General features: G+C 40.4%; 1 protein-coding gene across 2 annotated transcripts in view; it reads right to left on the bottom strand.

Moving 5' to 3' along the window:
* GDAP1 (ganglioside induced differentiation associated protein 1) overlaps window positions 1-24987 on the bottom strand; it is a 55549-nt gene that overhangs the window by 28066 nt on the left and 2496 nt on the right. For both annotated transcript variants that reach the window (XM_037039716.1, XM_037039715.1), the window contains exon 3: window positions 3669-3722. The gene's annotated coding sequence lies outside the window, so the exon portion shown is untranslated. The remainder of the gene's footprint in view (window positions 1-3668; window positions 3723-24987) is intronic.

The raw sequence follows: 24987 nt of genomic DNA, 5'->3' as shown, positions 1-24987 counted from the left end.
AAAAAGTGAAAACTTTGACACAGATAATCTGCCATTTTACATTGAATTTTTTAATTAATGATTAAATTTGGTACCTATTAATTTACTAAAAACAGTAGATCATCACCAACAAAAACAGCAACAGCAAATAATAACAACTAACCATAATAAGAATAAATTATAGCCTGTTTAGTCTACTGCTCTAGGAATTCTATGTGTAAAGGTATTTTCATTTGAAAAAAATTTGTTTTTACAAATCTGGGTTGAGGATTACAGCTCTATTAATTGACTGTCTAATATATTAACATTTATTGAAATTCTTGGTTTCTGCCCTGGCTGGTGTAGCTCAGTGGATTGAGCACAGGCCTGCGAACCAGAGGATCGCAGTTCGATTCCCAGTCAGGGCACATGCCTGGGTTGCAGGCCAGTTCCTGGCAGGGGACACATGATACATTGTGTGTCCTCGGCAGAGGCAACCATACACTGATATTTCTCTCCCTCTCTCCTTCCCTTCCCCTCTAAAGATAAATAAATAAAATATTTTTTTTTAATTTTAAAAAAAAGAAATTCTTGATTTCTATGTAAATGAATTTAAAATGGAGTTGATTGATCACACAACCTCTCTGAGCTTGAGTCTTACCTATAAAATTACAATAAAAAATCTATCAGACATAATGGCTACACAGAGAGATCCAGTTTGTGAAAATTCCAGTTTGTGAAAATTCCTGGATCATCAGGATTTGTTTGCTTTTATTTATGTCTTATGCTTCAATCAAATTTTAAATTATCATGTAGAACTGTTATGGCTGAATGATGTATATATTTATAAAAGTTACCCTATGTAAATTCCTAAAATTCTATTACCGATCTTCTTATCTATTCTGACAGGTATTAGGAGATATATATATATAATTTTTAAGTATAGTTAGAATAAGTCAGATGTTGTAACCTTTTGACAAATTGGAATACTCTAGGTTTTTGTATTTTAAAGTACTTTCATGAATGACCAGCAGAGGTCTCTATTTTTTAAAGAAAAATCAATCCTCTGCTTTTTTCTTTCTTAACAAATTAGAAAACAGAAATGTCTCTAGTCTCTAAATAATATGTTTAACTAATTAAGCTATCAAGTTCAAAATGAAATTTTCCAAAATTAGAAAAAGCATCTTTTCCACTTTCACCTGAGAGTAGCAACATCAACACTAACTCTAAGCACCCAGAAGCTACTTCGCCTACTCTGTCCTGACCCAATCAAGTCATCTGACCCATGGGAATTGAAAGAATATATAATTTGTATGTGTATATATAACAAAAAGGGGGGAGCAAATTAGAAATTATTGTTTAGAATTTTTATCTCAAATATGAGGAACTTTTATCTCACATATGAAGAATTCTTACTCTCTGATATTCTCAAACATCTACAAAACTCTAAGTATTATCTAACTTAATGAGGTAAAACACGGCTGGCTCATCTGAGTTAACTGATGTGCTAAAAGAACTGTGATGGTTCTAGCCAGTTTACCTGAGCTCTAGTCAACTTCCCTCCAGTATTTGATATATCACAGTGATTTCCAAAGTGTGGCCCCCTAACAAACAATAACAACTGAATCAGAAAATATGGAGGTGGAGCCCAGCAATCGGTTTTTTAAAGAGCTCTCCAGCTTTTTAAACTGATGGGGGAAAAATCCATCAGTTTCACTGATGCATATTAAGCTTGAGAATTACCAATTTAGTTTACAATTGATGAATCATCCCAATTCTCAGCCCCTAGTTTGTCCCACCTGGAGAATTTGTAAAGCAGAATAGTATATGAAAGTCAAAGGCTGATTTATGGTATCTGGAAGGAAAGACTTAATAATTTGGAACCACTTTCATAAAACAACCTGGTAAAACCCCACTGAACCAAGCCACCAGCATAAAGACTCAAGATGCCAAGACTCCTCCACTTTTTCCTCAAAAAATCCATATTACCTGCTGTGGGCTTCTAAGCAAAAGAAAGCCTCCTTGATCTTAGAATAGCCCACACTTGCTTTTTGAGACTCTAAAATGTTTCCTCTGGTTTTTCTTGCATCCCAGAGCAAATAATCGTACATAATACCAAGTACCAAGTGCACCTTATTAATGCAGGAGGCTCTATAGACTTGCAATAATTTCATTAATATTCTAGTTTTTTAAAGAATGACTGCAATGTTAATAATGCACTAAATTCTTTATTTTTTAGTAGAGAATTCATGTTGTTTTTCTAGTGAGGAGGATTTGACACATCGCCCACCCTCTCACATTCATCTCTACTGTGAGGAATGGTGTACATTTCAGAGTGACTATGTGGAAATGGGCCAATAAACAATTCAAAGATGCACTTGCACTACATGACTGTTAATATTGTTGGAGTGTTTAGTGTGTGCCCGGAACTATTTTGAGGATATTATAAGTACATTGTATTTAACACTTGTAAAATCTCTTAAGGCAGGGAAAATATCTCTATTTTATAAATAAGGATATTGAGAAACAGAAAGGTCGGGAAATTTCCCAAACTCACATTGTTATTAATAAGTGTCCAAACTAGGACTTGACCCCAGAGGACTGATTTGGAGACCATGTTCTCACCACTGCAAGAGCCAGCCTCAGGCAGTGAGGGACAACCACAGAGACATCCACTGTGATTTCACTAATCATGTGTAAATGTTACGTATTCCTCAAGTCACTAAATATTTTACTTCAGGAATTTTTTGCCCACAATTTTTTAGAACTTGTAGAGGGGGAAAAAAGGCTGGGAGGAACAGGGTGGAGAGAAACCTCCAAAAACTAAACCAACACTTACCACAAATTCGTGCCAACATTTCCCTAATAATATCTAGTTTCTTTCTAAAAACAGTACTCATTGGATTTTCCCAACAATTCCCTTTGTGAGATAAGGAATCAGAACACAGACATGAAGCCAGCTACCCTAATAATTGATAGAGAGGGTACCAAACCATCAGGCTTCCAGCTCCAAATTCTATGCACCTTTCTCCACATCCCACAGCTCCACTCACTGGGGCACAGATCTGGGCTGTTGTCCCTCAGTAGCCATGTGGGGTTTATTCCAGGACATGCCCACGCCACCCCCGACACCAAAATTCATGAATGTTCAAGTCCCCTACATAAAACTGTAGAGCAATGCATACAGTTGGTCCTCCACATCTGTATTTTTTCAACCACAGATTGAAAATACTATTTTCCATTCTCCATTGGTTGAATCCATGGAAGCAAAGGCCAACTGTATGGAGAAAAGAAATTCAAATATAAGTACACCTGTGAAGTTCACACCAGTGTTGTTCAAGGGTCAACCATAGTGAGATTAATCATGATAACCATAGTGAGATTAATCATGATTTTTTAAATGTTAAGTACCTTATACAATGTTTTGCACAAGGTATGTAACAATTATAAAAGACAACATTGGAACAGTACAAATCACTAGTATTTTTAACACTCTGGGTAAATGGTAACTACTAATATAACTTGTGCTATAGTCAAAGGGGCTTGGCTGCCAGAGTGGCTATATTTTGGCACTTCATTTTGGCAATTCTAATGATGTAATGTGAATTTTAGCCATTTATACTTCAAAAACACATGTGAAATAATCAGTATTATGTGGAAATCAAGTATTTCTAATAAAAGAAATGATAAAATACTTAAGTAGTACTCACAGCTAGGTTCAGATTCATTTCTGAACTTCATGCCATTCCCACTAGAATAGATCACTAGAAGAATATGTAGTGATTATGTTAATAGTATGCAAATATCACTTAGAATATGAAGGTAAGGTGAGTCAAGGAGAAAAAGAAGAGTCCCTTCCCAGGTGCTCTACTGGTATTTGAATAATATCACTAAGGCTTCTTTCATTAATGTAACACTATGAAGAGCCTATTTATAAATGATTGAAACTATAAAGCCTCTAGGATTTTTACATGCAATCTTGGAAAAAGCATATGCCATATAAGATACTTAATGCTTAGGTCTAAAATTGCAGCTTTTTATTAGTTATATTTCATAAAGTTAAGTATTTGTTTACTAATTCAAGTGCTTTCTTACTGGTTTAAGTGTGCTCATATACAATTCATTCTTTGTTATAACCACAGAATGCCATCCTCACGTGGAAGGTGACTTTTTCTTCCTATTTCCCAATAAATGGTTTGGGTAGTATTTTCTTTTTATCTTTAAAGGAATCTTTCCATGGGTTTAAGAGCATTTGGTACTTATCTTTGTAATTCAAATTAGAATATTTAAGTATGTGTTGCAATTTATTTTTCCAGTGTCCTTGCTTTTATGTTACTATAGTCAGTAAATAATCATCAGAGAAGTTAATTTATGCCTATATTATCTCTGGCCACATGAGAAAAATGGCATAAAATCTCAAAGGCACAAGTTTTAAAGAAAGAAAATGCTAATGTCACAAGGGTTGCTCTAAGGAAGATTTTGCTTTGTGAATGTATAAATAGGACAAGATAAGGTTTTGGCAGCGGCAGGTCATGGGCACCAAAGAGTCATCTATGTTCCTTTGGCACCAACTTCAACCCACTGGCACGATTTTTTTCTTAACCATCCAAAGTCACCAGGGACGTTTGGAAAACGAACATGAGAGCTAATGCTATAAAACCTACTTCCTTTACCTATTGGTCTTAATAAGATCCTTTAAATAGTTAAGATAATAGTGACAATAAAATAGAGTGCTAACTTTTACACTGAGATACCAACGTCTAAAGCAACATTTGTTTTTGTTTTTACATACTCCACTTTTCAAATAAAAGCAATGTTGTGATTCATAGATAAAGATTAATTTCAATTCTAAGCATGTAACTGAAACAAATAAAGGTGTGGAACTGGATCTGTGCCTGTTAAGGCTACAGGATGAAGGACATGCGGCCACCATGAACCTGTTTCTGGTGACTTCCTGCATGACACTGGGAACTGGTTGAAGAGACCCTTGATCCACCAAGATCATGGAGAGAAGGACATTGGCTTTATAGGAAATTCTATTATTTTAGAGTAGGGATGTTTAACAGGGAAAGGGAAACCGATCAAATTCAGTTGGTGCTTTGATTTCTGAAATGCAAAGGGGAAGTCAGGGACATATAGTAGCTTAAAAACTTTTCATCCTGAGTGACTGCTACTGTGTGCAAGTTAGGCAAATGTGAAATCCCAGTCCTGCTAATTCCAACTGGCAAAAGAATGCAGAGATGGTAAAACCACAGTCACCCAGAGACATGGCCATATCTAAGATGAAATTGAAACATATAGGAAGTGTGACAGAAGATGAAGCCCTGGGAGTCTCAGAAATGGCTAGAGTCCAGTGACTTGGTCTGCAGGGGAGACTCGAGGTGTTTTGAAAGGAGAGAGATGCCCCTTCATCCAGGGCCTCCTGGAGCAAAGGTACTGATTCCGTACTGCGAAGGGGCTGAAATCACGGAACCTCTTCAAAGAACCAGTGACTACAAAGAGCCTCTTTTTCCCCTTCCTCATTATGTATGTGCCTTCATGGCTGTGGCAGCTGCAACTAACAGCAAGCTCTCAGGCAGACATGCAAGGAAGTTCTCAGTTCAGCTCTCCTGAGCCCTGAGCCAGCTGTCCCAAAAGCTGATTAAGGACAGGCTCCCCTGTGGCCAGAAGTTGCTGAGTACCCCCAGCTCTGCATGCAAAGGCGCAGCTCTGAAGTCAAGCATGTCCTCTCCGTCAGCATCAACTTTTGTACGTGTTTCCTCCAAACCCCTGAGCCAGCCTCTGTAGCCAGAAGACCTGCTGGGTGCCACAAATGTGATCCTGTCTGTTGTTTCAGCCTCAGCAGAAGAGCTCCATGACCATATTTATTGCTGTTGCTATTCTGAGGGCTGAATGACGTTTTTCTCCCCTTGTGGCTGAGCACTGCCCGTTCATCTTTCACCACCCCCTCCAAGTCTGCAAAGCTAAAACCAGGGATACAAATAGATTCTACTAGGAGGAAAGTTAAAATGAGCAGTTCTTAAGTATTCTTAAATCAATTTGCTGTGGGGCATTAAAACCTTTAAATTCTGTTGTCCTGTGTTTGAAATGTGTGCTCTTAGCATCCCACTATTATCATACACAGCAATTGGTGGTAGATTTGCTTAAAAAATGAATAAAGGGGGGAAAACCACCCTGATAATGACAGCTTGGAAATTTGGCGAATGTTAACTTTTGCACTGCCAAGTGTTGGGAGTGTCCAAATGTTACTGGCTCACAAAGATGTTTCACTTGCCTCTGTCCCTTCACTCTTCCTCACTAAGACACTCCTCTTCTATGACGTGAAAGGGACTCAGTGACAAGCTGCAGAAAGTCCTATTAAGGATACAATGATACAGGGCACAGATGATGGAAAGAACCAGTGACTACAAAGAGCCTCTTTTTCACCTTCCTCATTATGCATGTGCCTTCATGGCTGTGGCAGTAACTATATACAGATTTTCTAAATGAAGGCCTTAGGCATATAACTAATTACCACATGCATTACATGCTATGCCAAATGGGAGTGGTTCTGGCTTTACCACTAACCCCTATTCTTTACCCATTGGCCACCATATGTCCTAATCCCACCACATCTGTACTCACCTGGGTGACCGTCTGCACTTGGCAATACTTACGTGTCTAGCATGGCTAAGATGACTCTTCAGTTCCATGCACTCTGACACAAATACCATTTGTAATGTACACACAAGGAGCATGTCAGGAGGCAGTGGGTTGCAGAGGTCGCATGAGAGGCTCTGGAGCCAGCTGTCTGGCTTCGAACCCCTGCTCAGCCACGGCCCAGCCTGGGACCTCATTAGGTATCCATGTCCTCTCTAAAATTAGGATGATCACAGTGACTCCCTCATGGGGTTATTATGGGAGTTACAAGAGAAAACTATAGGCAAACACAGAAAGATGAAAAGGCTGAGAACAGGAGCCTTGTTTCTGTCAGAGCAGAGACTTGAACCGCATTTCACTCTAGCACCTTCCCTTGGGATTGGTTGTGGTTCATCTCTGGCCTGTCTGTTCACTCTTAAAATGATAGGACATAGGAGCTGTGCTTCAGATTCTGGTGGTCTTGGCTGCCTGCTGGGGAAATACCTTTTCAGTAACCAGAGTGGAATTTCACATGCACTATCAGCTAGCTGGCGGCTTGGCTAATTTAACCTAAAAAGTCCATAAACTACAAAACTACTTAAAGCCTTATAACAAGGCCCAGTTCTTAGTGTTAAGAACGTGAAGTCTATAAATATATATATATCACATATATGATTTTTGCCCCAAGTGGTTTGTGTTTTTGTCTTTTCTTCTTCTTTTCAGTTGTATATTTTTGTACCTATTTCCACATATGGTGGAAAAACGCTTCATTTTGTTCCTTTCATGGCAACTCAGCCACCTCCCATAAAATGCAGATCTCTTTGGGGTCAACATCCAGTCTTTCTTCTCCCTCCCTCTGGTGGTAGGAAGGATGGTGGGTGGTGGACCTAATGAACTTAGTATTCGCCTGCATCCAGGGGCGAGACACCTGATGTGATAGCCAGCCTCCGGTCCTCACTGGCCTTCCTGAGTTGTCTTGTCCAGCTGGACCATTGGGATTTGCCTTTAGCCTTTCTGATGTGCTGAAGGATTCATATCTGAGGTCACTTTTGGCCAGTGTTCTAGCATAGTCAGGCATGGTTGGCATGTGGCCATCCACTCCTCCCCACCAATGCTGACTCAACCTTGGCTCTAACTGATCCTCTGAAATTCAGCAACATCATCCATCCTTGCCTTTGTGACATCTACTCAAAGCCTTACCTCTCAGCATACCACACAGCCCATGGACAACCCATCATCCAACAGTTCTCACCTGTGTCAGGTCAGGAGAACTCATCTCAGATTTCCTCCAAACTTCAACCCCCAACCGCAGAGCTAGGGAGATCAAGGAGGCCTGTCATAGCTCATGTTCCCCGGGAAACAGACTTTTAGATTTAACCTATAAAACATTTATTGGCAAATGTTCTCCAGAACAACACCTGTAGGGAAGTGAAGGAAGCCAGCCAGGTGGAGAAGTTAGAACTTCCATGCAGTTCTTCACAATTGTGAAGAAACTGATTATACAGGTTGCTCTGGAGCTGTTGTTCAGGTGAGGCAAAGGTCCATTGCAGGGACCTTTGTGTCCCCCTGCAATGCACAGTCATAAGATGTGGGCTGCCCTGGGAGTTCACACAACCTTGAGCTAGGAGGCCTTCTTTGGCTAGCGGCATGGCCTAGAAAAGGGCTCAGCTGCCAGCACTCACAGTGGCTTGGGGAGCAAGTGCTGGTTCCAGAAGGGGACCTAAGCAGCGTGTCAGTGCCCCCTGGATGGCCATCTCAGGCTCTATCTGCCTACGTACTGTCTATGTCCCTCTGTCCTGACATGGCTGTTCTGTGTTCATTCTAATTATCTGATGAGGCTGCTGCCATCCCTCTCCGCAGATATCCAGGATAGAAATGGAATGAATATGTGACTCTTCTGACCTCAGATTCCCAATACACCCGGGAATTTTTCTCCCCCACCAACCTCTCCCAACACTCTGGTACCTTATCCCATATCCTCCCTTATCTATGGTTCACAGTACAAACCCTCCGATCGATTCTCCAATTCATGGCTTTTGGGGACCCAGCGAATCATTTCATTTCTCCTAACAAAGATTGAATCTTACAAATGTGAGCCTTGATCTCTTGTATATCATTTCTCCTAAAGTAAAAATTTGATTTTCAAGTTTGAAGTTTCAAGTTTATTCTTTTGTACCTTCTCTGCCCCCCTCCCTGGAATGAGGGACCTCATTGATGGACAGGAAGACATAGGACACTTTGGAACAGTAAAACTTTAGTTGGTATTTCATATGAATTATGATCAACTCACAATTGTAGATGACCTCATTTTCTGTCCTGTCAGGAAATGCACATTTCTCTACTGGCCACTCTGTGCATTAGGTAAATTATACAAACTGTTGAGAGCTCTCAGTTTTACAAAGCCCCACTCACACTTCTTTGGGAGCTGTTCTCTACATGCCTGAGGGGTGGGCTCACTTGGGTTTCCAAGGCCTGGAATATTTTCTTCCTGCACTCCAGAGCATTGGTGTGTGCACCTGACTTGGGAGGCTGCTGGTACTGTAAACCTTTTTGAGCACATGGCCGGGGAGGTAGAGACCTCTCCGTGGTCTCTTTGTAATCTCATCTGTCCTGAGTCCTATAAGCAGGAACCACAGGGTCTTGTGACCATGGCCAAGTTGGCTTCTCCTTATAATCAAATCTTAATGATCCCTCTTGACCCTACCTAACCTTCCATTCCAAGAATCCCTTTTTGGAATGTTAGAGGGGACGATTTATCCTATCCCCATGGCTCCATGTGAAAAGGCATACTTTTCCTTTTTTTCCTCTAGGTAGTCTCTGAGAATGATCCACTCTCATATTTAGAATTGTTGTCTAAACAGAAGTCCCCACACCCATGGGGGTTTGCCCATGTATTCTAAGGGGCCAGGCAATTCTCTCTAGATTTTCCATTTCCATGGATAGTGACTTGGTTTTGGACTGTCTTGTGTATATGTATAGGCTGACTTTGGCACTGAGTGTTTCTACTTCATTGTGTCTGACTAATGAGAAGAGAGGCAGACCTACTACTCAAATGATGCATCTCCATCAAGCAATTGCCAAATGGTGCCAGCTCCCTGTACAAGGAAAGGCTTCCTAATCAATGCACAGAGGAGTCCTCAAGGCATTAGCATGTGCTGAATCAGGGAAGCTGTGTCTCCGTGGGCAGTGCCATACTTTTTAAAATGCAAGCAGATATTTCATTTTATCCAAACATCATCTGTCACATTAAATTCAGGTTGTTATTTTCAGTATTCCGTGTTTTCAATTTATGTGGAGTTTAAGTTGTAAATAAACTATAAGCATAGGGAGGTACACCTTCTTTTATGCTTTACATATTTAACCATACAGAACAACTATTGTATATTCAAATTAAATAAAAATCATTTAAATAACCATGGGAGAGACATTTGGATAAATTTTTGTTTTCCTTCAAAAGCTTTTGATGCATTTCTCAAGTTTGAAAAACACTGTTCTATAGCAGGGAGTCACATCTTGCTTCAGTGTATGTGTCAGAATCAGCAGGGAGAGGCTGCACTTAGCACCCTTTTAATATTTTCTTTCCAAAACTGCCCTTCTTCCTCTTTTCCTGTCTCTGCCCTACACCATTTATGGTCATCATTTCTTACTGAGCTCTTAGAGTAAGATCACAAATAGGCTGTGGTCCCTGCCTCCCTCCCCACTATCATCTCTCCCCTGCTCAGTGAGCCTGAGCACAGTGGCCTGTTTTCATTCTTTCTGTGTGTGAAGCTCTTTCCCAACTCAGAGTTGTTTCCTCCTCTCCAGCTGATCTCCTACTTACTTCCCCAGATATCGCTCAGTCATCCTTCAGAGATCAGCTTAAATGTCAGTCTGTTAGAGAGGCATCTGAGCAATATCTGTTGGAAGGAAGGATGGATGGAGGGGGGAAAAGATGAACGGATGCTTAAAGATGCCTTTCCTGAGCTTGCAATCTAAATAAAAGTTTCCCTTAATATTATTTTTATAGCAGTACTTTTTCTTATATAGCACAGCTCTTTTCAATGATATATTGATTTAGTGCATATCTTCCCCAACCCACAGGACTTTATATTTCATAGGGGCAGGTAACTAATAACTTCATACCTATTAGATGGCATTCCATGTAGAAAGAAATCCACTATACCTACACTGAGTAAGTGAATGATAGGAAAACCTGAAGGTTTTCAGGTTACATTTGCATCACTAAAATAGCTGTAAAGTGGGAGTAAGGCTTTTTCTAACACTTTAAAATCTTTTATTTAATAGATTTCATTAGCATGGAACAATACAAACAAATGATGTTTTTTGAGAGAAAGTAACATGTGGCCTTTGAGATGAAAGAGAATCACCAGCTGAAACTGTCCTTGTATACAGTCTCAGAGACACTAATCAGAGACAAAATAGAAACTGTAATCAGTGTGGTTATATAGATTATACAGTATGATTCTTAACAAGATTCAGTTTTTACTTGGATAGAAGAGCTCTTGAGATATATGTAATTCAGCGGTCAAAAAAACATTTGCTAACACTAATAAAAAGGAAATTTATTTTTTTCATCTATCTGACATAATTTTTATTTTTTTCAAATATGGAAGAGGTGACCCCAGAATCACTTGGACACATTCCTTTCCTGCATGTTCAACCCTAAGTCTCTACTATCTCAACACTGCTCTACATCCCCAGGAGTGATGGACAGAAAACCCAGCTAATTCAGGTGCCAATAATCAAGAACAGGAGGCAGCCCAGTGCGTCCAGCTGCCACAGTGCCCAGGCAGTCCAGGGCTATGTACAACTTCCAGCAGAATCAAGGCTACAATTCTAAACTAGCTGAAAATTGCAGGAGCAGGGGCTCAGAGAACTTTGCTGTGCAGTAACCCTAACCTCTTAGCTTAGCCTAGGCCCTGTTCCTTGGGGAAAGGAGACTGACTTCTCAAGGCCAGAGCTCCCTAAAGATAGCACACCTTCCTGAGTCCATGCTCTGGAGATGTTGGGCAAGGAACACAGCTCCTTACACATTTAACAGCTTGACTAGAGCTATCAGATTTTTTAAGTCCCAGATTTCAAGTCCACCCCATTAATGACCCGTTTTATTTTGCAAGAATCGCTGTCTATTGTACACTCATCCTTAGGAGGCATGCTCTTATGTAGTACTTTTGAATTTTGTTTTTAAAATGAGGAGGAGGATATTATTTATAATTATCAAAGAACTTTGAGAGAGAATTCATGCAAGAAAAATGAATTCATATTAAGATCACTAGTATCAGGCAACTCTGAATTCATTTCACCAGTTTGTGGACTCTAACATATTCCACCTGAGAACACTCAAGAGTAATTATTGAAAACAAGATTCCTGAGCCCAACTCAAACCCAGTGAATTAAAATTCACCATGGGAGTGACCTGGACATTCCTGAGTAATTTAATAAGTGTATATTTAAAAAGTGCCCCAGTGACTATCACTGGAGAAATTTTAGGAATTGTCCTACAGAAATGATTCTTCACCAGAAAAATACCTTGAAACCACTGGGGAGGCTCTCAGAATGTATGTGATGGGGTCTCTCTCAGAGAGATTTCTAAGGTAGGGTGTAGTCTGGATAAGCATCTTCTGAAAATACTAAGGGATTCTCAGCTGTACTTTGATAAAGTGTCAGCCATAAAGGAATACTTTATATGGATCTTAAATGTTAAAGAAGAAAATATTAAAGAAGTAAATGTTGGTGCATACTTCTTTCTAGAAGTGGCAAAATTTTTCAGACCAGCAAACACGACAGAACTGACAAACTGGTATATAGCTGCAGGTTCCAAAATGTTCCCTCTATCACAGTCAGGCAGACAGTTGATGAATTACTCTTCATTTGATGAGTCCGAAATCACTCATGCCATCTGGTTTACCCAGATAGTCCTTTTCCAATCAGGACAATTTTCAAGAGTCCTAGAATTCATGAGGTCCATGCACTGCTGTGCCCATGTTGCTGAATCATATGCAACTGGCAGTTCTAGTCAATCACATAAAAAGTATTGATTTTTAAAATAATAACATCTAACCACCACGCTCTACACCTAAAACTAGTATAATATTGAATACCAACTTAATTGAAAAAAATAAAATTAAAAGAAATGATATTTATCCACTAATGATCTGTGAGCTCATATATTAGGAAGCACAAAGAGAAATACTTTAGATATCCTAGAAGCCCCAGAAAGCCCCAAATATTCACAATAATTAACATTATGTACTAATTACTATTTTTTTACTTTTTCAAAATTCTTGTTCAAGTACAGTTTTCTGTCTTATATTCCCAGCCCTGCCCCCCCAGTGCTCCCCACCTCCCTCCCATTTCCACCCCCCACCTTAGTTATTGTCTATGTGTCCTTTATACTTGTTCATGTGAGTCCATCCCCTTTTCCCCTGTGATTCTCTCCCCTCTCCCCTCTGGACCCTGTCAGCCTGTTCCGTATTTCAGTGTCTTTGGTCATATTTTGCTTGCTTGTTTATTTTGTTGTTTAGATTCCTGTTAATGGTGATATCATATGGTATTTGTCTTTCACCACCTGGCTTATTTCACTCAGCATAATGCTTTCCAGTTCCATGCACGATGTTGCAAAGGGTAGGAGCTCCTTCTTCCTTTCTGCAGCATAGAATTTCATTGGGTAAATGTACCATAGTTTTTTGATCCAGTCACTTACCGATGGGCATCTAGGTTGCTTCCAACTCTTGGCTATCGTAAATTGTGCTGCTATGAACATCGGGGTGCATAGGTTCTTTTGGATTGGTGCTTCAGGGTTCTTAGGATATACTCCTAACAGTGGAATTGCTGGGTCAATAGGCACGTTCATTTTTAGTTTTCTTAGAAAATTGCATACTGTTTTCCACAGTGGTTGTACCAGTCTGCAATCCCACCAACAGTGATCTAGGTACTAATTATTAAACCCAGAAAAATCCATCCATTTCTCCATTCAATTCAATTCAGTGTCTAAACCAGTGAATTTCCATTTTGTCTCTATCTGCATAATTCTTCCACAGTATTTTGATTTGTGCTATGAATTCAATACATAAATAGTACTAGCTATATGGGATGTTTGTACCAAACAATAACAATGAACTAGGTACTGTGTAAATAAAAAAATAAATTGAAATAGTGTGCTAAGATGCTAAAGATTGGTGTTTCAATTTAATTATTAATAAGTAGTACAAGTTCAAAGTTTAAAACAAAATAAATCAAAATGAGCATTGCCAACCTGCCACCCAATATTTTTCTTTGTGTCTTTACAAGTTTTTACATACATACAAATATAGCATGTCACATATACTGGTCTGTACCTTGTTTTTCTCCAACTGATAGATCTTGGGGATTTTTTTTATCAATACAGAGAGAGTTTTTGTTCCTTTTTGAGAATCATGAAATCTAAATTTCAAATTGATTTTATTAAGCTTGAACCAGACCTTCGTCTCTCTTTGTCCAAGGCTCACCTATACTTGTGTTTGAGTGTGTGGATGTGTGTGCATCTTAAAAAGATCTGGTTGTATCAGTTCAGGGTCTCCAAAAAGCAGATGCCAGGACAGAATTAGACATACAAAAGAATTATGGGGGGAACATGTGTGAAAGATAAAAGCCAGAAGAAGCAGGAGTAGGTGGGGAGAGTCTTTAGGTCACCACGCAGCTGTTGGCTGGAGATAGTCCCAGTAGATCATGGCCTCAACATAAACCCTGCTGGGACCCAAGGATACAGTCGCTAGAGAAAGTTCACCCATCTCCCTGCTTGCAGAAAGTTCTCTTGAAGGGAAATCTGAGCAGTCCGTACCCATGGCCAACATATTTCCCCTTCCATTCCAAACAGTGCCTTCTCCACACATTTGGGGGCCTCTCATCTTGAGGGAAAGTTTAAAAAAGTAAAGTTAATAAGGCAACTAGGAACTCTGTCTCTACAGTTGGTCATGGGGCTGCAAATGCTTATCTTCTGCCTCTTCTTTGCTACATTTTTTAATTCACCTCACCCCAAACTATCGGAGCACCAGGGTCTGGTAGTTTTCCTGGTGGTGTGACCCAAACTTTCATTCCTGGAGAGTCTGAGCCCTTCTCAGAGCGGGGCTGCTGATGCATGTGTTCATAGCTATAAGGAGTCCATGGAGAACTAGTAAGCAACCAATGGATCACCTGCGTTCTGCCCCTGTTTATTTCTGTCCCCGTTGTACAAAAGCCTCTTCCTGCCCCCAGGGTGAATTATTACTGCCATTATGGTAATTCCTCTTCTCATCTGCTGATCCCTTGGCACAAGAGTCAATGGAACTGCCAGGCAGCAGCCAGAATGCAGTTCAATAGCACTCTCACTTTGTCTACTTGCAAGAGTGAGATCCACTGGAAACCCTGTAGAACCTGGAGTTGCAGGGATAGAAAATAAAGACACTGAATAGGTCATTTATATGTGATGCTAAGTAGAGTGCTCTTGTTTCTTGATTAGTATTCTCAAGGAGTAGTTTCTGTTGCTGGCAGGCTAGACAGAGACAGTAGTAGCTAAATCGACCTTGATAAATGGGAATCCCTCCTGTTGGGCCATGTATAACTTCCATCTCTGCCACCAAGGCCACTAGTTCATGTGGCTCTTGTTCCTGGGCTGGGCTGGGTGATGAGGAAGGATGGCTGCCATCACCTGGCTAGGTCACCTACTTGGATTTGTATCTTCCATGGAAGCCCATTGACATGCTGCACAAAACTACTCACATGCATTGCCCTCATACATTCATCCATATGTCTCCATCCTAGACCTGCACGTCTCTAGTCTTCCAGTTCTGTCCCTTCTAGGCCTCTGACCAGATATCCAAGCTGTTGGCCATTGCCCAGAAATTTATGTACATTCCCACCTCAGGCCACTTTTCCTTTCACACAAAACAGATGACCAACTTCACCACTCATAGCTCTGCCCCCTAGAAGGATTACCACCCCTTCCCAGCTAGGTGACTGCAATGCAGTCTCCATTCATTTTCAACTTCACCCATATCCCAAACCTGTCCATCTAGTAGGTTTTCTAAAAAGTCTATTTAATTTTTTCCCGTAGAATAAAAGAGACATTTCATTTTCGCCAATAACGTTCTTGATTCAGATATTCTTTTTTAAAAAGATTTTATTTATTTATTTTTAGAAAGACGGGAAAGGAGGGAGAAAAAGACCAGTGTCTGGTTGCCTCTCACATGGACCCCACTGGGGACCTGGCCTGCAACCCAGGCATGTGTCCTGACTGGGAATCGAACCAGCTAAACTTTGGTTCACGGCCCACACTCAATCCACTGAACTACACCAGCCAGGCTGATTTGGATATTCTGATGTCAGCTATCTCCTCTGTGGTATAACATGGATTGTTCTCAGTTAATGTCTTGATTTCATCACTATCAACTTCAGTTGGTTTACTGGATTGTGCAGCATATCCAGCAAGAAATCTCCAGCACAAAACTTTGCAAATCACTTTTGACACGTTAGATCAGTCATGGCACCTTATCCATACACTGCACAAATCTTTTTTGTCTGTGTTTCAGTTGAGTTTTTATCTTTCTTGAAATAATAAAACATAAAATGCTGAAAATGTTGCAAATTTTCTTCCATCTTCAATATTGAAATGGCTGCCCCAAAATTCACCAATTTTGGTAAGTTTTTTTTTTATGGAAACTGATATTACACTGGTCACAATACAATCTAACAAAAATTTAAGTATATTTTATTGATATTATTACAGTTTCCCAATTTTATCTACCCTCTACCCCCCCTCTGCCCAGCACCTCCCACCCTCCAGCAACTCCCCTCCTCACTTGGTTCATGTCCATGTGTTGTGCCTGTAGGTTCTTTGACTTCTCCGTTTCCTATACTATTCTTAACCTCCCTAATTTGTGCCTACCAATTATGATTCTTATTCCTTGTACCTTTTCCCCCCACATTCTCCCCCTTCCCCTCCCCACTGATAAACCTCCATGTGATCTCCATTTCTGTGATTCTGTTCCAATTCTAGCTGTTTGCTTAGTTTTTGTTTTTTAGGTTCAGTCATTGGTAGCTGTAAGTTTGTCATTTTACTGTTCACTGTTTTAGATCTTTTTCTGAGATAATTCTCTTTAACATTTTATAACGGCGTGGTGATGATGAACTCCTTTAACTTGGCCTTATCTTGGAATCACTTTATCTGCCCTTCTATTCTAAAAGATAGCTTTACTGGATAGAGTAATCTTGGGTGTAGATTCTTGCCTTTTATGACTTTGAGTACTTTTTTTCCAGCTATTTCTTGCCTGTAAGGTTTCTTCAGAGAAATCAACTGATAGTCTTATGAGAATGCCTTTGTAGATAACTCTCTCCTTTCCACTTGCTGCTTTTAATATTCTTTCCTTATCTTTAATCTCTAGTAACTTAATTATGATGTGCCTTGATGTGTTTCTTCTTGGATCCTACTTTTTGGACACTTTGAGCATCCTGGACTTGCATGTCTATTTCCTTTGTCAAGCTGGAGACGTTTCCTTACATTACTTGTTCAAATGAGTTTTCAATTACTTGCTCTTCCTCTTCTCCTTCTGGCACCCATGTGATTTGGATGTTGGAATGTTTAAAGTTGTCCCAGAGGTTCCTCAGCCTCTCCTCATTGTTTTTGAATTTTTGTTTCTTCACTCTGCTCTGGTGGGATGTTTATTTCTTCCTTTTGTTCCAAATTGTTGATTCGAGTCTTACTTTCCTGCCCCTCACTGTACATTGGTTGTTGGTTCCCTGTACATTTTTCTTTATTTCATTTTGTATAACTTTCATTTATTCCTTTATTTTGTGGCCATTTTCAATCATTTCTGTGAGCATCCTGATTACCAGTGTTTTGAACTCTGCCTCTGATGGGTTGTCTATCTCCTCATCACTTAGTTCTTTTTCTGCAGTTTTGATCTTTTCTTTCTTTTGGACTTTATTTCTTTGTTTTGGCATACCTGTTACATTGTAAGGGGTGCAGCCTTAGGTATTCACTAGGGCTGGGCAATGCACTTCGCCATGTCGTGGCACTGTATGTGGGGATGGTCTGAGAGGGAACAATGCCACTTGTTCCCTTCCCTGGCTCTCACCCCACTGTCGCTCCCCTCGCTTCCCACAAGCAAATTGGGCCATTCTACTGCTGATTCCCAGGTAGGTGGGCTTGTGTAAGTTCTAAGATCCTGTGGGCCTCTCCAACAGACTCTCCTATGAGACTCAGATTTTCAAGTGACTGCAACCTCCACAGATTTTTATACCCAGAGGTTCTGAGGCTTTATTTCCCAGCACTGGACCTTTGTGTTGTGTGATCTGTCTCACTTCCCAGTTGTTCCTCCCAGTTTATCTGCAGGCAAATATGGGTAGTCCTGTCTGCAAGCCACTGCCTTGCCTGCTTGGTCCACCACCTCACCACATGTCTTCTCTCCCCTGGCTTCCCATCTCTACCCCTCCTACCAATGTGGATGAATATTTCTCCTTTAATTCCTTGGTTGTTGGACTTCCATGTAGGTTGATTTCCTGACAGTTCTGGTTGTTTTTTGTTTTTAAGTTGGTTGTTACCCTTATTTTGGTTGTGCAAGGAAGTGAAGTGTTTCTACCTATTCCTCCATCTTGGCCAGAATCTACAATCTAACCAAATTATTTCAAATGACATTAAAGACAACAACTCACTATTATAGCTATCCTACAGGAAAAAGGCAAACTTTTTGGCCAATCCAATATAAACCTAAGGCAGGCTTTTATTCCTCCTTCAGCTGTTGGTATGGAAGCCTAATCTTCCCATGATGAGAGCTGGGGAAAGGGTATTAGTGCAGCCCTAAGAGATATGGGGTCTGGGCAACCTGTTCTTGCAGCTTACTCATGCCCTCTGGTCCTGGACCTACCGTGTCTATCTCATGATAGACTGCTTCTTGGTCTGTTTGTCTTTGCCTTGACAGACGCAGCTCATAATAGGAAATTTTAGATGAATGGTCAGTTGGAGTCCTATGGCCAAACATTTTTTTACTACCACGGTCAAGTAACTTACCAGGGACTGCTTCTCAAAGCTATAGAATTCTCTTTTGCAAATGACACAGCCTTGCTTCAGATCCCATAGACCTTCAGTGTGAGTCTTCCACTAGGGTTTGCCATGTTCCTCACATTAGGTTTTTCTTACCCCTGACACCAAACACCAACATGAAAGACTCTGCCTGATCATTGGGCCCAAGAGGCAGGGCTGTTTAGAACACAGCCTGGGCCTCTTGTGGAGCTCTTTCCTGCTCTGAACCCTCTCAGGGATGGCAGCTGGCCTTCTGTCACTCAGCACATAGGCTGGAGCAGTTTCTAAGTGTGGCATATGTTGCTTCCAGAATCCAAGAGACCTGCCGGGTGCCCTGGTTCTTTGTCTGCATTGGAGGCCACAAGATGCACAATTTGCCTCTTATTTGCAGCGGACATCCTGAGTGAGCATGGCCCTGCTGTGAACACTGTAGCTAAGCTGAAGTCACAGCAGCTGGAGACTGTTTATTAAGTACCATCCTCTCAGCACCTGAGCAAGCTGCCCCACGGGATGTTCCAACTTCTCAGTGAGCTTTAAAAGTACTTGCCACGTGAAAGTAATAATGAAATGCAAGCAATGACAAAAATGTGAGAGCATATGTAAGGAAAAGAAGAGGAATTTAAGCCTTATCTGAAATGCAATCTTTCTGAAGAACCCAACCTGGGCTTTGAGGTGTGCTGTTGAGGTGACAGGGAGAGTAACCTTTGGCAAGGACACAGCATGCCCCATGTCACTCAGTCAGAAGAAAGCCTTTTGTATTACTGGCTATTGTTTGTAGTCCCTTTCCAGAGCTCTCAGAACCATTCCCTCCTCAGTAAGAATCCACATTTCTTTTACTGCCTGCTAATTGATTTCCCTTTTTTCTCTCCTTCAGCTATCATCACTTAGCAGCTGTTTACAACTTAGTGGTGCTTTCTGCAAATTGTGTGCCTCCTTTCTTTATTCAACTGTTCAGAAAAAGATTATCTCATCAATATTCCCAACCTTTACCATCTCAATACTTTCAAGTTGCATTGTGACTCCCAAGTTGTACTATTTCAAATACAGTGTTGTCCAGTATCTTCATATCTTCAGAATGCTTTGCAATTTTCAGTGTATCACAAGAGACATGCAATTGTCATCTCATCTACCCAGGTTCCAGAAACGTCTTTTCCAGGTCTCTTCTGTCTCAGTCACAGACACAATTCCTTCATTCCTTCCCTCTGTAGGGTGCCTCTTAACTCAAGACCCCTCCTTTACAGATGTCTGGAAGGATGCCCCTTCCACTTTATCCACAAAGCTAAACAATATTTCCCAAAACAGCTTCAACCATAGCAGCCCACAAAAAGATTCTGTCCTGTGAATTCTTAGGAATCTTGGCACTTACTTGCCACTGTAGTTGTCTCCTATGTACTTTTATTGTGTCTTTTTTATTTCCTGCCTTTTTAGAGATGTTTTACGTACTTAAAGAGCAAGGTCTGAACCTTACTTCACTGTATCTCCAAACTTAACCCAGCAATCATATGTACATATGCATATATGTACACACATACGTTTTATGGTTTCAGGTGCTAAGTCTTCAGTAAGACCTGCAACCTGCTCTGTGCTTTCAATCTTACTACCTCCTTTAAGCCTCCCTTTAGTCTGTCATTAGTTACTCATTATTAGAACTTACCTGAAACTCTCTGTGAGCCTCATCATTGGGACATACTAAGTCTACAAGGAGCCCTGCCCATTAGGAAGAGCAGGGAAAGAGCTACAATGGTCAAGTCATGGGAATAAACCAAAGTGCTGCCCTTGAGACTTAAAAAAGGCTTAGCTGTGTTTTATGTTGAAATTAGACTTGTTATAAATTAGACTTTTTGCACCAAAGGTAGGGTTGCCTAGTTGTACAGATAAGCTAGCAGGTATCCAGCAATTAAAATTCTGGTATCACAACACTAACATCTAGAACACAAAAGATAGCCTAAAATCAAGGAGACTAGAGAAGGATAAGGAGAAAACTACACAGGATATGAGCCAGCTGAAGTAGTGGGTGAGGAAGAAGCAGAAGAAATGTGAGACATATGGGTTTTACAGAGGCCAACGGAGACTCATGCTCACAAGTATCAAATTTGCAACTGCCTCTAGCATGACAAGAGCTGAAGAGATGCCATTATATATGTCAACTCATGGCTAGACAAGTTCCATTATACCAGTGAGGACAGAGCTCAAATCAAGTGGCATGAGAATGAGTGGTGTCAAGGAAATACTCAAATGTAACATACGGTACTCTTTCAAGGAGGTCTGTAGTTTTGAGGACAGACACAGAAGACTTGAGGTAAAAGCAAGTACTATGGACCCTTGTTTCTTGAACTTAATTTATTCTGGAGGCTATTTGAGAAGTAATTTGTCCAAAAACTGAATCATACTCATACTCATGCATTCCTTCGTCACCTGAAAGCCACGTGACTGATTATATAGGTACCAGCATGAAGGGGTTGTTGGGCCAATAACTGAAGTTTTGTTCAACAACAAAGACATTTTCTCTGTGAATAACTTGGTCAAGAACTGAATTATTCAAGATGGAAGACATTCAAGAACCGAGGCTTGACTGTATCTAGAAATGAGGACTGTTTTCACATGGAGGACATACAGGACCACATCTGATAAATGGAGGGAAGAAATTATAGCATATTCAAAAGAAGGAAGGAATTGACCCAGAACTAGTGCAGGAAAAGGACATGTTTTCCTCTCAGTTGGGGTGAGTGAGGAGAAAAAGAAAATGAGAACTAATGTCAAGTTCTGAAGAGAGGAAAGAGAAGGCAGGTGTGCCATGTGTTGGCTCCTTTCTTCTCTAAGGAAGAAGACAAGGCCTCTGCTCGGTGGGAAGGAACTCAGGCTGAGGAGCCTGGGACAGTCATAGGAAGTCACCTGAGAAGACACTGTGGAGCTGTGTGGAGGGATAGGTCAGAGGTCTGCACCCATGTTTCCAATGGCAACTGGTAAATGACGTGATTTTCTCCAGAAGAGCTTCCTAGGGGTGGGGAATAAGAAATGGTGGCTTGGGATTGGGGACTCCATGGGCAAATGCACTGGTGTGGAAAGGATGGTGTGGAAGAGATGACTCATAGAGCCTTCAGACAGGGTAGGGTCAGGCCCAGGGGAACAGGGAGGGCATCAAAGGAATGGAGACCTTGATACAAGTTGGTGATTTGTTCACTGGGTGGGGAAGATGAGAAAGTGTTGTCAAACAGTGCAATTGTCAAGGTCGAGTTTGAAAGGTTGGTTTACTTTGGGATCAAGGTAAGGCCCAGGCTGTGTCTCAGGACTTTATGATAAAGGTCATGATACTGAGACAGGCTTGAAGGCAGGATAAAGCTGCCCAGAACAATGCCAGGGGACAACATGGGGGTACATAAACCATTAGTCCCGAATGTACACAGGGCACTGACCTAGAGAACATGGCAACAAGATCAGTCCCTATGGCTTGAGTGAACAATGCAAGCCTCAAAGGGGGCCACTACTAAACAATAGCTGTCAGAGGGGAAAAAAAGTGAGAATAACTCACATGTGGACCTCATTTCATTGTTTCACTTTATTGCACTTCACAGATGTTTTATATTTAGCAAATTGATGGCAAGACCCTCTACAAAAAAAATTATGACTTGCTTCATTGTGATACTTGCTTTATTGAGGCAGTCTGGAGACAAACCCACAAAATCACCGAGGTACTCCTATACTTATCAACTCATTAAGTTTTGTTCTTAACCTGCATTACCCAACTGCCTACTGAACATCTCTGGGATATATTCCTAGATAATTGTTTCCCACATGTACATATCTTCCCAACCTCTGTAATTTACTCCTTTTCCTCCATTTCTTTAATGCTAGACAGTAGCATTACCACTCATCTGGGAAGCTGTTCTTAAAAATAAGAAAAGCCATCTTCGCCATCTCTTCTTGCTTCCCGCTCAGGGGATTTCCTCCTCACATTTGACTCCTCTCACTCTTGCTCCAAAGCAGAAAGGTGATCAAGAGAACCACCTCTTGAGCCAGACAGACTTGAGTTTGAAATCTGCTCATCGATGTCTGCCTTGAATGATCCTGGGCACATAAATGTCTTACACCTTATTTCTGTTCTCCTATAAAATGGTTATGAAACTATACTAACCACACAGGTTATTATGAGATTTAAGTGACTTAATGCATGTAAAGAACTTGGCACAAAGTCTGGCATACAGTGGTTGCCTTCAGTTCTGAAAGCCATTCACTTTTAAATTTTCTTCCTCTGCTGACTTCATGTCGTCTGCAAAGCTTCTGATCATAGTTTTTAATTCTTTATTTATTGTAGACAAATTTCTTAAATTCTTTAAATGCGGTATAACAAAGGTGCTAGTAATACTCCTTCTGACATATAAGTCAAATAATTTTAATTGTGTGTGCTTTTTTACACATTTGAAACAATCACACCTTTTAAACAATAAAAACTGGCAGGTTAGCTTTTGGTCATTTGTAAACTTTATTAAAAATTCTCAATAATTCTAATATGCAAATAAAATTAAATCATTAATAAATTTTCAACACACCTTCATTTAAAAAAGATTAAAATCTAAGTACAATATCTTCACCATGTTCTTACTAGAGATTCACACTCAAACAGCTTACACTTTGTTATAAAGTTTGCTACAATGGCAGTCTCTAATAGCTGGATTTGAACTGGAGGAAAAGAAACTGCTAGGGTGGTTGTTGACCTATGGGCTTTAATGGCCTCCCCCACCCCACCTGTCAAACCAACATTCACATTCTCTTCTTACTAATCCCTTCTTAAAGCTAAATTCAACTGCCCCTTATCCAGGGCAAAGGTTCAGAGTGAGAGGGAAAATAAGGACATTACTAACCCTGACTAGTAAATGCAACATTATTCCACCGCCTACTCTCTGCCGTCCGTCATTCTCGGCACCTCTTCCTAGTCCACTTTCCAGTCTATTCCAACCATTACCACTGAACCCGAACCCTGACATCAATGAACACATTAATGTGTCCCGGGAAACATTCCATGGTGATGGCAGCAGGTAAATGAGAGCCTGGCTAATATTGTTACTTTGCCAAAAATTGTTCAGTGATGTACCTAGTATTCAATACTAACTTTTTTCCATGATAAGAGTCAATGGCAGAGTCAGGTTACACTTAAGATTACTTGAAATTTAATAGCAGATAGCTGGTGGTAGATTCTCTCTTTTACTGAAGGTTCCTTCCAAGGAAGACATTATTAAGGATAGCAAGAATAAAATATTAAGAGACAAATAGAGAATCAAATCAATGATTTGGAACATAAGGAAGAAAAAAAACCAATCAGAAAAATAAGAAGAAAAAAGAATCCAAAAAATGAGGAGAGTGTAAGCAGCTCTGGGACAGCTTTAAGCAGTCCAGCACTCACAACCTAGGGGGAAGAGAGACAGCAAGAACTCTATTTGAAAAATAATTAAAGAAAACCTTCCCAATTTGGTGAAGGAGATAGACACACAAGTCCAGGAAGGACAGAGAACCCCAAATACGATGGGCACAAAGAGGCCCACTCCAGGACACATCATAAATGCCAAAGGTTAAAGATACAGAGAATCTCAAAAGCAGCAAGAGAAAAGAAGTTTGTTACCTACAGGGGAGTTTCCATAAGACTGCTGGCTCATTTCTCAAAAGAAACTTTGCAGTCTAGAAGGGATTGGCAAGAAATATTCAAAGTCATGAAAAGCAGGGACCTATAGCCAAGATTGCTCTCCCCAGCAAAGCTATCATTCAGAATTGAAGGGCAGATAGAGAACTCCCCAGACAATAGAAAACTAAAGGAGTTCACCATCATCAAACCATTATTATATGAAATGTTAAAGGGACTTACTTTAAAAAAAACTATGAACAATAAAATGGTAAAAAAAAATACATATCAACAACTGAATCTAAAAAACAAACTGAGCAAACAGGAAGAACAGAGACAGAATCATGGATGTAGAGAGAGCTTTGATGGTTGCCAGGTGGAAGGGGGTGGTGGGGAAGTGAAAGAAGAGATGAGGGGATTAAGAGGCACAAATAGGTAGTTACAGAGCCATGGGGATATAAAGTGCATATAGGAAATGGCAGTAGTCAAAGAACTTTTACATGTGACCCACGGACATGAACAATGGTGGGGGGATTGTCTGAGGGAGTGGGGCGGCTCAGTGGAAAGGAGCAAAAGCGGTAAAATCAGGACAACTGTAACAGCATAATTAATAAAATATGAAGTTAAAAAACTTATCAAAATTGGTGAATTTTTGTGCAGTCATTTTAATATTGAAGATGGAAGAAAGGAGGCAACGTTTTCAGTGTATTATGCTTTATTATTTCAAAGAAGTTAAAAATGCAACTGAAATGCAAAAAAAGACTTG

Source organism: Sturnira hondurensis, unplaced genomic scaffold, assembly GCF_014824575.4.
Source record: "Sturnira hondurensis isolate 20B ecotype Veracruz unplaced genomic scaffold, ASM1482457v3 Scaffold0025406, whole genome shotgun sequence".
NCBI classification, from domain to species: Eukaryota; Metazoa; Chordata; class Mammalia; order Chiroptera; family Phyllostomidae; genus Sturnira; species Sturnira hondurensis.
Note: the sequence above shows the minus strand (reverse complement) of the source record. Positions and strands in the feature narration are given on the sequence as shown.